The sequence below is a fragment of the Dermochelys coriacea genome, chromosome 2, assembly GCF_009764565.3.
Source record: "Dermochelys coriacea isolate rDerCor1 chromosome 2, rDerCor1.pri.v4, whole genome shotgun sequence".
Lineage (NCBI taxonomy): Eukaryota > Metazoa > Chordata > Testudines > Dermochelyidae > Dermochelys > Dermochelys coriacea.
The window spans coordinates 205485626-205503216 of record NC_050069.1 but is presented as its reverse complement, the minus strand read 5'-3'; the positions used below and the strand labels follow the sequence as shown (position 1 = coordinate 205503216).

General features: G+C 42.0%; 1 long non-coding RNA gene across 2 annotated transcripts; it reads left to right on the top strand.

Moving 5' to 3' along the window:
* Nucleotides 1-2101: 2101 nt before the first annotated feature.
* On the top strand, nucleotides 2102-17279 carry LOC122458959. Of its 2 annotated transcripts, none has more exons than XR_006279334.1 (4): nucleotides 2102-2321; nucleotides 11333-11631; nucleotides 14307-14445; nucleotides 16877-17279. It is a non-coding gene; the product is annotated as an uncharacterized LOC122458959 (long non-coding RNA). The 2 variants fall into 2 exon arrangements; XR_006279333.1 differs by having other exon boundaries at nucleotides 14307-14459.
* The last annotated feature ends 312 nt before the right edge of the window (nucleotides 17280-17591 follow it).

Genomic DNA, 17591 nt, shown 5'->3' with positions numbered 1-17591 from the left:
AAGAGGCTCAGCCGGAGCCTGAACCCCAACATAGTGCACCAGTGGAGAGCGGTTCACAGTCAACGGAAACAGCCCCATCTCCTACATCGCTTCCAGAGGGACCAAGTATAGGTTCCCCAACCAATGAGGAACTGATGTCTCCAGCATCAAGGGCACAGTTTGACACCGAACAGGAAGCAGATGAAAGCCTCCAGAGAGCTTGGATGGCAGCACGGAGCAACCCACCGCCTTTCAGCTCTTCTAATCGATCCAGGTTTGTTGTAGAAAAAGGATTTTTATACAAGGAAACTCTTTCTGGTGGACACCAGGAAGACTGGCATCCTCAGAAACAGTTGGTAGTTCCAACTAAGTACCGGGTCAAGCTCTTGAGCTTAGCCCACGATCATCCTAGTGGCCATGCTGGGGTGAACAGGACCAAAGACTGTTTGAGGCGGTCATTCCACTGGGAGGGAATGGGCAAGGATATTTCTACCTATGTCCAGTCTTGTGAGGTATGCCAAAAAGTGGGGAAACCTCAAGACCAGGTCAAAGCCCCTCTCCAGCCACTCCCCATCATTGAAGTTCCATTTCAGCGAGTAGCTGTGGATATTCTGGGTCCTTTTCTGAAAGACACCCAGAGGAAAGCAGTACATACTGACTTTCATGGATTTTGCCATCAGATGGCTGGAAGCAGTAGCTCTAAGCAACACCAGGGCTAAAAGTGTGTGCCAGGCACTAGCAGACATTTTTGCCAGGGTAGGTTGGCCCTCCCACATCCTCACAGATGCAGGAACTAATTTCCTGGCAGGAACTATGGAAAGTCTTTGGGAAGTAAAATCACTTGGTTGCCACTCCTTACCACCGTCAAACAAATGGCATGGTGGAGAAGTTTAATGGAACTTTGGGGGCCATGATACGTACATTCGTAAATGAGCACTTCAATGATTGGGACCTAGTGTTGCAGCAGTTGCTCTTTGCCTACAGAGCTGTACCACACCTCAGTTTAGGTTTTTCACCATTTGAACTTGTATATGGCCATGAGGTTAAGGGGCCATTACAGTTGGTGAAGCAGCAATAGGAGGGATTTACACCTTCTCCAGGAACTAACGTTCTGGACTTTGTAGCCAACCTACAAAACACCCTCTGAACCTCTCTAGCCCTTGCTAAAGAAAACCTACAGGATGCTCAAAAGAGCAAAAAGCCTGGTATGATAAACATGCCAGAGAGCGTTCCTTCAAAGTAGGGAACCAGGTCATGGTCTTAAAGGTGCTCCAGGCCCATAAAATGGAAGCATCGTGGGAAGGGCCATTCATGGTCCAGGAGCGCCTGGGAGCTGTTAATTATCTCATAGCACTCCCCGCCTCAAACCAAAAGCCTAAGGTGTACCATATTAATTCTCTAAAGCCCTTTTATTCCAGAGAATTAAAGGTTTGTCAGTTTACAGCCCAGGGAGGAGATAACGCTCACGTAGCTCACGAAAGTTTATGCTCAAATAAATTTGTTAGTCTCTAAGGTGCCACAAGTACTCCTTTTCTTTTAGCCTGTAATTTGTTTCACAATGTGAGTTCTGAATGCTTCTGTTATAGTCTCTTTCAGTAAAGCGAAATTTGGTACAATTTCAGCCCTCCATTGCAGGCTTTCCCACACATCTGCCTAGCAGGCACTCAAATCGCTTACTTGCTGATGACATCAACAGCCAGGGGTTCTTGAATTCCACTTTCATGCAGTTACAAGGCAAGGAGCCACATTCAAGTGTGTTATTTTACATAGGGCAGGGCCTGAGCCTGTGAAGGACTGAATGCTTGCTGAGATGCAATAAGAACCCTAAACTTCAATAGGAGCAGAGTTGTCAGCACCTCTCAGCATATGCTCAGTGCCTAACAGAATTGAGTACATGGTTAAATCACTTCCTGAAGGTCACTGAGGGACTCAACAGCAGAGCCAAGAATTTGACTCAGCTCCCTGAATCCCAGTCCTCTGCCAACCATGAACACAAACCATGCTCTGTTTACATGGAAAGCAAATGTTAACAGAGGCTGTATCTGCCATGTGATTAGAGCCCTTTCATTCACTTCCCCTATTTAAGTTTTGTTTCCCCTAGAACCACTAAGGGGAAAATTGTCTGCCCCCTCCTGCATACGAGGAGGGCTCAGCCTACCAGTAGTCCTCTCCACCCTTCTGCTAGACCCTGTGGAAACTGCCCTGGTGGCCATGCAAGGGGAGAGGGTGGAGTCTATACACAGCTGAGTTTATAATGATCCTTTCCTTATCTTTTCCACAGAGACCCCTCTGCAGTGAGGAACTCCCTTCAAGAAAGGCTCAACCGAGCAGCCATGACCAAGGTGCTGTCCTTATTTAGGGCCAACCCCTCTCTTAAAGGACAAAACAAGGAGGGCAAAATCCACAAACTTTCTGTTGCATGATCCGCTTCAGGGGGAAGTCCAATAAATTGGTTTAAAATCACACCATTAGTTATAGCACTGCAACTCTGCATGTAGACAAATCCTAGAATGATGGCAAAATAGAAAGGAACCTCTAGAATCCAGTCATGTTATTCCGTAATTTGCCATAGGGGATGCAGATGGGGAACATGAGACCTTCCTCCACAACAGAGGCTAAATACAGAGTGGGAGGTAGGAATTCAAAGATACTGACTGATCTGTTGTACCCCCTTCTGCACCCAATAAAACCATAATTTTCCAAGGTAGAAGTGACATTACATACACACTGATCTTTAAATACAGAGGGAGATCTTGCCATGTGTTCTAAAGGGACTGATGAACCAAAACCAAATGGCAGACCAAACTCCATAGACAGTCCCCCTCCTTCACCTGCAAGGAAGCCGAAATAGCTTACCCTGTACACCACTGTTTCATCGGAAGCAGACATACTGCAACATACCCACGGCTTACTCTGAAGCTTGCATAGCAGCCCACTCTTGCTAGTTTGAGAATCGATTGCTGAGGATTGCATCAGGATTTTCTCCATGGCAATGCAAACTGCTTCTGCTCAGCCATCTGTCTAATCTATTGCCTTTTAAATTTCACTGTGTTTCTTGTCCTTGCATTTTGTATGCTGGTAAGTTGCATACATGTTCCCATTGCCGGATTTCTCAGTGACATACTCGGAGGTTTTCAGAAAGCTTCCTTGAAACCAAAGAATTTTTTTTCATACATCATTGTAGCAATAAAGAATATTGTTGTTTTAAAAAAAAAAAATCAACTAAACCCTGGCAAATTTTATTTTAGATTACTTGTGATCAAAAACGACAAGCTTATTGACATGTGCTCTGATTTTTTTTTTGTAGTCGCCATTCAAGCTGCTAATTCTGCTAATGGATTCTAGAGGGAGGTACAGAATAATGAATAATAATAATTAATAATTCACTTGCATTTGTATTGCATCTTTCATGTCAAAGGATCCAAGAGTGCTTTACAAGTTATATATGAAAATAATTGAAATGCAGCCACCTCTAAGGATGGGGTAGTATGTAGCAGTTGTTTACAGTTATCAACAGAACTACACTACACAATCTAGATAGGGTACAACGTTCATCTCAAGTGAAATGCTTTGTTCAGCTTGAACCAGAATCCAGGCAGATGTAGAGAATGCAGCATTACCCACTTATGTGATTTCATCATGGATCACAATATATTTGGTGTTTTTCTTAAAGCCCCAGCTTTTGGAGTCATGTGATTATGTGAGAATGTCAGGTTTCATTTTTAAAAGTAAGTTTCTAGCCCTTATAGTTGTAGAGAAAATCTTGAAAAGGTTAAACCTTTCTGGCTCAAAAAGCCAGAAAGAAAATTAAAGTAACCCAACTGTATTTTTAAGCCAATTTAATGATTTTGAGGGGCCTGCCTCATGGTTTTTGAAGGCTTGCAGTTGGCAATGCTGAGTATGTGCAGAACCGATATTTAAAATAAAAGCAGGAGCACATTCCATTGCTTTGGACATTATGTATGTATAACTTCCCACATGGAAAACATGCAAGATGCAGTCCCCACAAAAATAGTCTTGGAGCAATACTAGTCCTTCTGGTCTTTTCCACTATCACAAGTAAGCGGATGGATCCATGTAGTCACATCTCCAAGTGAGGGGGGCTGTGAAGACAGCAAGATAGAAAATACTTGAACACAAAATGTGGGTAGCTCGTTTGCATGCAGTTCATCTCAGGTGACTTCCCAAATTACAGCCATGAAGGAGAGCTTTGTTTTGAACTTACTTATTTAGCACTTGCGTGTTTGAGGCAGGGAAATCTTTCCTTTGAATAAATCAAGCTGCTACAGAAATAGAATCTCATACTTTCTAGGCCTTTTGCAACACCAAAAGCCATGGATATGTTCAAATGGATAGCGCCCTAATTCTGTAACTTCTTCCAAACTCTATTTCAACGGCCTGATTCAGATCTCACATTGGCTTTAGACTGCTGTATCTCCCCTGACTTTACTCAAATTACTTCTAAATAACTCCTGGTTGAAATGAAAGCACAGCCAGACCCTAAATGTAGGCAGGATTTAAGGCAACTCTTGTCCCATGGGCTTAACTCCAAATAGTAATCAAGCATTAAAAAAAAAAAAAAAATTTACTGCTACTTTACCATAAAGAGAAAAAGCGAAGGTGATGGAACTGTGTAAGCTCTGGGGACTCTTTCTCCTTCCTCCATGTTGGTGTAATAGCACAAATGTTCTGTTTATTCTGGCCAGGTACACAAAGCAAATTGAGGGTTTTGTTGTTTTTTTTAAAAAAAACATTAGAAGAATGACATTGCAACAGAGATTGGTTTAAGGACAACAATACAAATCATTCCAATTAGAATCTTGAAAGCTAAAACCTTCTATATAAACCAGGGTCACAGATCATTAACTGTTAGGCTTAAAAATTCTGATGGTATCCTTTTATCATCTGTTACTATCAGGAGTTGTAATTCCTCCTCCTTTGTGTATAATTAGAGGTGTACCAACATAGGAACTTCAAACCAAAATCATCTGAATATTGCAGGGGACGGGGGCTGCTGGATTTGAATTTCTGAATTGAAAATTGTTGTTTTGGCTTTGGGCAGACTCCAAACCAAAAGGCGCTCATTCTTTGGTTCCAGTTTGGATGAAGCTGATAGCTTTTAAGAGCAGATTATGAAGTGCGGATGCCTTAGCTGGATCTTAGCCTTGAAAATGAATCTTTAAAAATTCCTTCCTTCAGCCTATCTCGGCATATTGCATGATTCATTTTTTTTTAAAAGAACCAAATTTCTCATGCTGCCACAAGGCTGTTTGTGTCACACACATTTCTGTCATTTTCCCTGAAAAAGGTCAAAAAGAAGAGTTACTGAGCATATGAGATCACTGTTATTTCCCTTTGCAATTGGCTCAGGCTGCCAAGGGCAACAACCGCATTCAGCTATAGTGATCTTGCCTTTTTAGAGAACTATTCAAGGAAAGAGGAGGCGATAGTTCAAGAAAAAACATGAACCTCTTAGCTGTGCTGTTTGATAGGATGAACACTAGAGGGGGTCAGCAGAATGGTGTCTGTCCAACTGCACAAAAGAAAAGGAGTACTTCATCGGCATCCGATGAAGTGAGCTGTAGCTCACGAAAGCTTATGCTCATATAAATTTGTTAGTCTCTAAGGTGCCACAAGTACTCCTTTTCTTTTTTGAGAATACAGACTAACACGGCTGCTACTCTGAAACCTGTTCAACTGCTCAAAGAAAGCATCAGTGCAACCAGATTAGACGGCTCGAACACTAACATGCTGAATCTGACTATTAAAAATATCTTTCACATGCTGCATTTGTAGAGCACTGGGGTATGCAGCCCCTCAAAAGAATAAGCCAAACATGATCAGAGCCAGAACACAGATATTGTATCAGACTGACCTGTATCATTATTTATTATTTGTATTACTGGAGTGCCTAGGAGCCTTAGACATGGACGAAGATCCTATTATGGTGGGATCTGTGCAAACAGAACAAATGCAGAAGAAATAGATTGTTAACACTGTATTCTGTTTATAAAACACTTTTGGTCTGGACAGTGTTTTGCAATGTATATTGGCCAAGTTTGCAAACTGGTCTCTAAAACTTGGACCTGCATATTTTGCACATGAAACTGTTTTCACTTGTGAAAGATAGTTGTGTGAAAATCATCTATCCAGTGATATCAAAGACATTTCTATGGTGGATAGATTCAGCTCTGCTAACATATGCGAAAACACTGTAATAGACAATTTTAGAAGTTAATGCATATTGCTTATATTGAGTAATAATTTCTTATGGTGTTTGAACTAGGGTTGCCAGATGTCTGGTTTTCAACTGGAATGCCTGGTCAAAAAGGGACCCTGGTGGCTCCCGTCAACACTGCTGACCAGGCCATTAAAAGTCCAGTTGGTGGCACAGCAGGGCTAAGGCAGATTCCCTGGCTCTCCGCGGCTCCCAGAAGCGGTAAGCATTTCCCTCCAGCATTTCCCCAGGTGAAAGCACAGCCACAGGTGCTCTGTGCGCTGCCCCTGCCCCGAATGACAGCTCCGCAGCTCCCATTGGCCAGAAACCACAGCCAATGGGAGCTGCAGGGGCGGTGCCTGTGGCCAGGGGCAGCACACAGAGCCCCTGTGACCACGCCTCTACCTCGGAGCCAGAGAGACATGTTGCCACTTCTGGGGAGCCGCCCCGAGGTAAGCGCCGCTCTGAGCCCATATCCTGAACCCCCTCCTGTACCTCAACGCCCTGCCCCAGCCCCGAGACCTCTCTCACATTCAAATTCCCTCCCGGAGCCCACTCCCGTGCCCCAGACCTGAGACCCCTCCCACACCCAAACTCCCTCCCAGAGTCCGCACCCCACTCCCCCTCCTACACCCCAACACCCCACCCCAGCCCTGAGCTCCCTCCCATACCCCAAACTCCTCATTCCCATCCCCACACCAGAGCCCACACCCTCAGCCCCTCACACCCCAACCTCCTGCCCTAGCCCGGAGCCCCATCAAACCCCTTTGTATCCACCCCTCAGCTCAGAGCCTGCTCCTGCACCCCAAACCCCTCATCATCAGCCCTACCCCAGAGCCTGCACCCCGAGGCAATGCCCTCGCCCCGCTCCTGTACCCCACCCCAGTGAAAATGAGCGAGTGAGCGAGGATGGGGGAGAGTGAGTGACTGAAGGAGGGAGGATGGAGTGAGCGGGGGGGGCAAGACCTCGGAGAAGGGGCAGGGTGGCGCAGGCAAGGGTATTCAGTTTTCTGCAATCAGAAAGTTGGCAATCCTAGTTCGAACATGTTTGTTGTTTTATTTGTATTGTAGGGATATAAGATAATGAGAGCAGGAACTGCCCCCTTAAAATAGAGAATAGGCCCTGGGGGCAGTATGTGCTGCTGTGTTAGAAAGTCAGCACATAGCCTGGGAATGGAAGGACTTGGTCTGCAGGAAACTTATAGGGAAAGTTAGAATTCAAAGAACAAGTAAAGGAGTTGGGCTTAACCCCCCTCCTGTGAATAAAAAGCTGCCTCCCAGCTGATGTTGTGAGGCTAGGTGTCAGGTAATAGCTTGAAGCTCACCTAATCTTCATCAAAGTCAACAAGTTACTCAGGCAGGCACCCGCAAAAGTCCCTGGGTCAGGGGAAAGAGCACTGTTTAGATAGGACTCTCAGGTGAACGTTCTGCACAGTGTAACAAATGGGGCAGGCTGAGATAGAGAAGGGAGCAGAGAGGTTTGCCTGGACTCCTAAGCAGATAGTCTGTGGAGTTAAGAATTGCAGGGAGTAGATAGAAGACCCTGGGTCAGGGGAGAGGGACATGACTGAGATGCTGAACTTGTGTTAAATAATTTTGTTTTGAAGAAATAAAAGTGAAACCCTGAAGAAAAGGAATTAAAACCTTGTGGCTGGAAAGTGTTCTTTGGTGATAGTGAGTTAGCCCACTGGTTTACAGTTCTTCTTCATAAGCCAAATTGTGTCATTGAAGGGGCAGCAAATTTGGAGGTTCCACTGAGATAAATTGTTCTGGGACTTTTTAAAAGGAGTGTTGATGAACAGGACACAAAATCATAGAACCATAGGGTTAGAAGGGACCGCAAGGCTCATCTAGTCTAACCCCTAGCCAAGATGCAGAATTTGTTGTGTCTAAACCATCCATAGCTATCCAGCCTCCTTTAGAAAACCTACAGTGAAGAAGCTTCCACAACCTCCCTAGGCAGTCTGTTCCATTGTCCTACTGTTTTTACAGTTAGGAAGTTTTTCTGAGATTTAATCTAAATCTGCAATACTGTAGTTTGAACCCATTGCCTCTTGTACTGGCCTCTGTGGCAAAACAGAACAACTTTTCTCCATCTTTTTTATGGCAGCCTTTCAAGTATCTGAAGATTGCTATCATATCCTCCCTTAATCTCCTCTTTTCCAAACTAAACATATCCAGTTCCTTCAGCTTTTGCTCATATCGCTTGCATTCCATCCATCTTTGTCACTCACCTTTGGATCCTTTCCAGTTTCTTTATATCCTTTCTATACATTGGTGACCAAAATTGGACACAGTACTCCAGCTGAGGCCTAACCAGCGCTGAATAGAGTGGTACTATCACCTCCCTTGACTTGCATGCTATGCCTCTGTTCATACAACCTAAAATTGCATTTGCTTTTTTTTGCAACAGAATTGCATTGCTGACTCATGTTGTAGTTAAGAACCACAACTCCCAGATCCTTCTCAGCAGTGCTACTGCCAAGCCAGTTATCCCTGACTTTGTATTTGTACATTTGTTTTTCTTCCCTAAGTGTAGCACCTTACATTTGTCTTTGTTGAATTTCATTTTGTTGTCTATAGCTCAGTTCTCCAATTTATCAAGATCCCTCTGAATTTTAGCTGTATCCTCCAAAGTATTGGCAAACCCCCCTTCCTTCACGTCATCTGGAAACTTGATCAGTATGTTCTCTATAACTACATCCAGCTCACTAATAAAGATGTTAAACAACATCCCTGTGAAACCCCACTTGAGACCTCCCTCCAATCCAACATCATTCTATTAAATCACCACAAACAAAGAGTAACTATTAAAAAATTAAGTATCCACTTAATGGTAATTCTGTCAAGCCTTCCTTTCTCCATCTTATTTATCAGAATGTCATGTGGGACTATGTCAAAAGCCTTGCTGATGTCCCGGTATATTATATCCACCACATTCCACAAATCAATTACCAAATCAGTTACCCTTTCAAAGAAGGAAATCAAGCTAGTCTGGCATAGAATCATAGAAACATAGAACTGGAAGGGACCTCGAGAGGTCATCTAGTCCAGTCCCCTGCACTCATGGCAGGACTAAGTATTATCTAGACCATCTCTGACAGGTGTTTGTCCAACCTGCTCTTAAAAATCCCCAGTGATGGAGATTCCACAACCTTGCTAGGCAACTTATTCTAGTGCTTAACCACTCTGACAGTTAGGAAATTTTTCCTAATGTCCCACCTAAACTGCCCTTGCTGCCATTTAAACTCATTGTTTCTTGTCCTATCCTCAGAAGTTAAGAACAATTTTTCTCCCTCCTCCTTGCAACAACCTTTTATGTACTTGAAAACTGTTATGTCCCCTCTCAGTCTTCTCTTCTCCAGACTAAACAAACCCAATTTTTTTAATCTTCCTTCAGGTCATATTTTCTAGACCTTTAAATCATTTTTGTTGCTCTTCTCTGGACTTTCTCCAATTTGTCCACATCTTTCCTGAAATGTGGCACCCAGAACTGGACACAATACTCCAGATGGGGCCTAATCAGCACGGAGTAGAGCAGAAGAATTACTTCTTGTGTCTTGCTTACAACTCTCCTGCTAATACATCTCAGAATGATGTTTGCTTTTTTTGCAACAGCGTTACACTGTTGACACACATTTAGCTTGTGATCCACTATGATCCCCAGATCCCTTTCTTCAGTACTCCTTCCTAGGCAGTCATTTCCCATTTTGCATGTGTGCAACTGATTGTTCCTTCCTAAGTGGAGTACTTTGCATTTGTCCTTATTGAATTTCATCCTATTTACTTCAGACCATTTCTCCAGTTTGTCCAGATCATTTTGAATTTTAATCCTATCCTCCAAAGCACTTGCAACCCCTCCCAGCTTGGTATCATCCTCAAACTTCATAAATGTACTCTCTATGCCATTATCTAAATCATTGATGAAGATATTGAACAGAACTAGACCCAGAACCGATCCCTGCAGGACACCACTCATTATTTGTTCTTGATAAATCCAAGCTGGCTGCTAATGATTACCCCCCTTCATCATCCAGGTATTCGCAAATTCAATGTTTTATACATTGCTGTAGTAGTTTCCCAGGTATTGAAATCAGGCTAGTCTATACTTCCCTGGCTTCTCCTTTTTCCCCTTTTTTAATGATGGGCACTACATTAGCCCGTCTCTAGTTTCCAGGACCTTTCTTGTCATCCATGGGTTTGTAAATATTATTGCCAGTGGTGCCAAGGTTCCTTCAGCTAATTCTGTCAGTACCCTCGGGTGAACAGCATCTGGCCCTGCTGATTTTAATTCATTCCAATTGGTAAGAAGATCTGACGTGTTCTTTACTTATCCCAATCTGCATCCCTTCCCCTTTGTCATCTATGGTAACTTTGCTAGTCGTCTGGTCACGTTATTTTTTTGTGAGAAGACTGAAGCAAAATAGGTATCGAGCAGCTTTGACTTCCTATCTTCCATTACTAGCTCACCTTCTCCACTAAGCAGCCAACTCACACCATCCTTGTGCTTTCTTTATTGTCGGACATATTTGAAGAGACAGATTGAAATCTTGCTGCTTGAGATAGGGAATAGAAACAGCTTTCAAACAGAGCTGGGCAATTTTTTTTTATACAAGTAGCGTATTTGCAAAAAAGAAAAGAAAAAGACATGCAGATCCAGTCAGCCCAAAACTATTCATGAATTCGACAATTTCAAATAGTTTCAGCCAGATTTTTTTATGCTCCATTCACAAGATTGGAGGGGAGGTGGTGTTGACTTTATAACTTTTAGCCCAGCGGCTAGGGACACTCATCTGGGATGTGGGAAACATGGATTCAATTCCCCCCTCTGTGTGATGTGGAGAAGGGATTTGAACTTGGGGCTCCTATATTACAGGGCAGTACCCTAGTCATTGGACTATAGGAAAGTCTGGGCAGGGGTCCCTTAATCTAGCCTGTTGAAACTGTTCCACTTTGTATAAATAATTATTAGTCACTGGTGAAGGGACTAAAACTTGGGTGTCCTCACTCCCAGGCGAGTGCCCTAATCACTAGTCTATAGAGTCATATATATAGAAATACACACACATTATATATTATATATATATATATATATACACACACACACACACACACACACTCCCCCCCAAAAAAAAGGACAAAAGAAAAGGCTATCAGAGATGCTGTCAAAATGGGGCATATTTGGGACAAACGTGAATGGGGCAACACAAATCAAGGATGTGATCACTGCTGTATGAAGCAAGAGGATGCCATGTGCAACATCAACCACAGCAACTGGGAAACAGGAGGCTCACACAACAATCTAAAGGAAAAGTCCCAAGATACTTATTCCTGCTGCCAGAGGAAAGAAGAAATCATTGGACAGGTTATGCTTTATTCAGGATATCAGCAAGAACTGTAGATAAACTGTCAGATGCTGCACTGTAGAAAACACAGTATGTCACATCCTGCAGGGAGCCATGGAGAATAATAGCAATGAATTGCCCAATTCTGGGGTTCACCAGCGTTTTATCATAAGTGCTTCCACACAGCAAGGAAGAGTGGCCAAGTTAACTGGAAAAAATGTTTGCTCTGTTATCCCCACAAGAAAGTAATGGCATTATGGGACACAGGTGCTTCAGGAATCAATGATAATAAATGGAAAGAGAACCATTTCCTGGAGCTAGACATAAGACCCATTGAAGAACTGTTAGATATTGAAGAGAAATTAGATGTAAAAGCAGTGAATGGCAATGAACTTCTTTTAGAAGGCTGGATCAAAGCAGAGTTGTGTGCATTCTGAGGGGCATTAGCATTTCCTTGGATCTCCCTAATAACTGTTTCAATTATACTGAAGCCCTATCTCCCTCTAATTCACCTGCATAGGAACATGTATCTTGTTAATATGATTCCTCGCAGAGATAGGATGACCAGATGTTCCAATTTTATAGGGATAGTCCCAATATTCAGGGCTTTGTCTTATTGTCAGTATTATTCCCTACCCCAATCCTGATTTTTCATACTTGCTATCTGGTCACCCTAGGCAGAGACTCTGAGTGAATCAAGTCCAACATTTTAGTCCTAAAAGATCCCAAAATACTTCATGCACTGGATAAACAGGAATCATATAATCTGCCACTGAAGCACAGATACTTCTTTTAATATCCCATATTTACAATCTGTAACAACTTAGAACAGAATTCCAGGAAAATAGTATTTCAAATCCAGATGAAAGACCAGACAGACAATAATTGGAATTTGGCCAGAATATTGGCTGAACGTCCCTGTTGTGGCAAAAAATGCTTTAGGCTGGCTCTTTAATGATCATCAAAGGCCAGAAGCTCTGTTTTAAATCTTATCCAAAAGATTCTAATGAAACCAAACATCCTGTGATTGTTCCTTGCTTCAGATCTTTCACACACACACACACACACACACACACACACACACACACACACACACAATACCTAACAAACAGCAGTGTCCTATTTCTCACGTAGCTTCTCCCATTCAGGCCTAGCTTCTCCCATTCAGGCCTAGCAGGAACAGAGTCCCAGAACCCTTCATTACTATAAAACAAAAAGGTTTCTCCTCTCCTTCATTTGACTAGAGAACAAAAGTACACAAGTGTTGAAAGAGAAAGGCAGCTAAAGGGAAAGGGAATGTGAAAGAAACAAGAAGCTTAGGATGGACGGGGATGGGGAAAGAAAATGATGATTGAGTAACGTTCATCCGGCTTATTGCTATTTTGTGTTATGGGCCAACTCAGTCCTAGGTTGCAGGATTACACAAAGCCCCTGATTTTTTTTCTTCCCACAAGGAGCACCGTCTAGAGGGAGTACAGACTTGTGCCAAAAGAGGCTTATGTCTCTATTTTGAATTTTGTACTTAACTATGGAGCATAGTTGTTTTTCTCCCAGCAGATCATTTGCAGGATGGGTGTGTGTTGGCTTCACTGTCAGCAAAATGAACATCCAAAATCCATAACCACATAATAACATCTGGGTGAAGTTTAGCCAGCCGCAGATTTGGGAGCAGATTTCAAATAAAGGCAGCAGGTTTTCCCTCATAACTTCTTTATTTGTTGTTTTCACACTTTCAATTCTCAGAAACTGTTGGTCAGACACTCATACAAATACAGCATAACAAACAAAGACCACTGTATAGTAAAAACAGGGGATTCACTAGAATTTATAATATAATGTAAAACTTAGTGATCTTGTTTACTGATCTGCATATAGTGGCTGTCTCTATCAGAGCGAAATTCACCCAGCTATGGAGGGCCTTTACTTAAGCCATACATTGGATTGCATGGCAGGAAAGGCATTGATTGAGGGCTCCACAGGAGACTACTGCACCCCCAGAAAACTGTGAAGGAGAGCTCAGCCCTGGTGCAGAAGAGCCCCCTACAGGGTTTGCTGGAGAAAGGTGTAAGGGATCTATGTTTACTGATGTGGTGACCCCAAATTTCTGCACAGCAGACACAGGGGGCAGTGACAACTGAAAGTACCCCTGGGCTCCACACACACTGGTGGTCAAGGAGTGCCTGTCCTTTGTGGCACTTGCTTAGATTATTCCCAAAGTCACGTCACATTGTAGATTCAACATGGCTAATGTGAAGCTTACCAACAGGTTGCTCCTGATTATCTGAATGCCAAAGGGGCCATGAATAATTTAGCTACTGCACTGTGTTGTACGTTTCAGAGTTCTCCTCTTAGTGGAAAAATCTTAGAAGGTGGACCCCTCTGTCCCATCCAGGCATTGGATTTCGATTTCTAGCACCACAAACACTATATAAATCTCTGTCAAGCATAAGGAGAAATACAGACATATAGGACTGTAAAGAAAGCCTATGAATAGCACACTAAAGTCCTTTGTATATAGTTTACTGTGCTTTGCAGCCGATACAAAACTAAGAACGCATACTTAGGAATGGCAGCGTCCAGTGAATGTCCATACTGCTACAGACAAAGCTACAGCTTTTCAGTTGCAGAACAATGACCTGACATATATACCAAGGAAGCTGTATTTGTCTGCTGAGGCCTACGAATTTTCCAAGACACATCCTAGTCAATCTTTTTGAAAGCCAAAGTTGGTTGGAATTTGAAAATGTTTCCTCTTTGGCTTCCAGGCAAAAAAGACATCACATTTTGTTCATGCTAGAAGTACATAGGAAATCCACTCCACATCTGGACAACCAAATTGACTGGAGATACTCAAGCTTTGATGAAAATGTTAAATTAAAATTAAAATGTTGAAAGAAAACACTGGTAAGGCCAAAAAGGTGAGATGGTGGCTTATATCAAATCAAAGTCTTTCATAAATTCAGAACAGTGCAAATGTGTATTTTTATTTGCAGCATTCAGTTTTTGCTTTGAGTCACATCAATTTGAAACATTTGTACTGTTCCATGCACTTACACTGAGAATCATCATCTTTTAATTAACAGGATTTCAAACTGTTGAGATAATTTTCAAAGATAATGGTTGGCACATATGTCTATACAGCATTCCATCACTTGGACTCTGAAATGCTTTCATAGATAGCAAACATTTCACTGCTTTCTTTCCTATGGGAAATGATGTCTCCCCGCCCCCCTTAAATTTCTCTTTTGGCTTTTCATATTTTGCTGGAGGGCTTGTAACCTAGTTGCAAGTGCTTGCTATGGTAAATATGTTTTCCAACTCTTTCTGGTGTGAAATTCCAGGTACAGTATTATGTCAGATCAGATATTTGTGAAAAAAATGTATGTTGGCTCCAAAAGAAAAGAACAGAAAAATCATTCTAAACCTGCCAGGAAAATATTTTCCCCCTTCAGCATGAAAACAAAATGTAGAGTCAGCCAAGAGATCTGTTGATTAAAGAAAAAGTAATGCTCTGGGTTTGTTTTTTTTAAAAACAAAAAAACAAAAAGATATTTAAAAGCTCTTTGGGAGCTATAAACAAAAAGAAGCTAGTTGGTTTATTTCAGTGAAATCAAGTCAGATTTTACTGGCATGTCATACTGCTACTAATATTAAGGACACTTTTACCATCAGTGCTATTTTTGGCAATGGAGCTAGACAAAAACTAAGTTAGAAAAATAACTTGACAAGAATATAATACAAAACTATTTTATTGGCTTAGAAGTTACTCCCTCTTATCTTTCTTGCAGGCAGGCACAGTTTCTATGCTAAGTGGAAAGGAAAGTATTAAGGCATAGGCAAGCTTGGCTGTTTATTGTCATTACATTTTATTAAACTGGCTACCTTGCAATAAGCTTGACAAAGGCCAAATACATACAAAAAGAAAAGAAGAAAAAGAAAAAAAGAAAACCCTTTGTTGGGTATCAAAGCAATGACAGAATTTCATATACGTGTAGCATAAGTATACAGGGAGAATGGTGCATTTTTACAGCTACTGTAGGATACCCCAGGTCTCATTAAGGGCCCAATCCTGTTAATATTGAAGTAACTAGTAAAATTCGCACTGACTTCAATATGAGCAGGGTGGTACCGTAGGCTGCTGTTGCCTTATATAGACAGCCAACATAGCTACTTAGAACATCCTGATTTGGGGAGGAAAGACTACACTGAAAACATACATTGGCCTATCTACCTCTCTCAGGAGTGAAAAAAAATCTACAACCCTTAGTGATGCAGAAATGAAGACCTAACCCCCGGTGTAGACAGTGCTAAGTCAGTGGAAGAATTCTATCACCTCGCAAGGAGGTGGATTAACTACAGTGTCAGGAGAACCCCTCCCATCATTGTAGCAAGTGTCTACACTGAAGCACCCCAGTGGTGCAGCTGCAGCTGTGCCGCCATAGCATTGTAAACTTAGACAAATCGAGAGTGCTGACTTCACATTTACCCTGTGCATCGGCGCTGCCGCACTCAGGTTAGGGAGAAGGGTGACCAGATGTCCCCACTTGAAGGGAAAATTCTGACAGTCAAGAAGAGTTCTTTCCAACTTGTACATCACCACTGGTAGTAAAGGTTCTGCAGAGCAAATTCTGCCCTTGGTTACACATGTACAGTCAATTACCTACAATCTACTCAGGAATAAGAAAGGGAAAAGTAGGGGGAAAGTAAAACAGGAATTAAGAATTCTTACCAGTTAGGAGACAGGGCAATGCAACAAGGAGCAGTTGGATATCAGATGACCATTTCAGGACTAGAGCAGGCTGTATCTGCCAAATTTAAAGGGCTAATGACCCCCAACCCTTCCCCAAAAGACATGCTGAGGAAAAAAAAAATCAGGAGAGTGTGTAGGGATCCAATGGCCATATAGAACAGTGCACTTGGGAAAAGTGGAGGTGGTGTACTTAATCACTACAACATCACATTGTGATAGTCTTCAGTGGCTATGCAAAGGGGGTAACTGATTAGCTACATGTAACAACTGAATTTCACCCTATGTGCTTTAAGGAATAATTTTGTGTCTTTCATTGTTGTGCATCGGACAATACACTAATTATAAATCAAACATTTGTTCAATAATAAATCCAATGTTATAGCTTCCTGATATTACAAACTAGAAGACTTTGCCAGGGGTCTGTAGACATCATTTCTTTTTCAGAGGATAGTACTAGAAGATCATGGCATTAGCACCGACAATTTTCTCTTCATCAAATTCTTCCAGCTACTTTTCAAAACATTTATGTTGCCTTCATTTGTTTAGAGCTTTCTTCTTCCTTATCTGGTTTTGTCCAAACCTCAGAACAAGAAAAGAGCCATTCAAACAGTCATGGAGAAATTCAGGCAACTGGTAGGGTTCATTACTACAGATCAGCACCATATGCAACTTTTTGTTATGGACACATTAAGGGAGAATCATACCACTGATTGGATGGAAATAAAGGTTAGTGTGATTTCTCCACTGTTACTACTGCAATAGAATTGCTAAAGAAATATCCCCTTCCTCTATGTAATTGGCTGACTCTAGTAATGTCTATGCAATAGGTTTGTTAGGCTAGTCACCAGTAGCTCTGCAAGTACAAAACCAACTTCTACATCCTAACAAAAGCTATTTGGTAGCTTGGTAAACTTACAAAACATTTCTGTAAAGTCAAAAGAAAACACCACTTTGGGACTATTAAGCTTTCTTCTGAGATCCTGAATTTCAGTGCAAACTTCTTCAAGCACACACTCCCATAAAGTTATATTTGAAAGGGATACTGGTAAAACATATCAATTCATATGCTATTATATATATGTTGCAAAGATTATTCACTACAACACCAGAAGGTTAAGAGCTGTAACATTTTAAAGCAACAATAGCAATCAAGGGGCCAGATGTTAACATTCTCTGTAATGTGTAGAGGACTTTTTTTCATATGGATCTTTACCCACAACACTCTTCCATGCAGGAGAGGATTTAGCCATCTCCAGTCCCCATTTCCCACCCTTTCTGTGTAGTCCTGGGTCTGCAATGA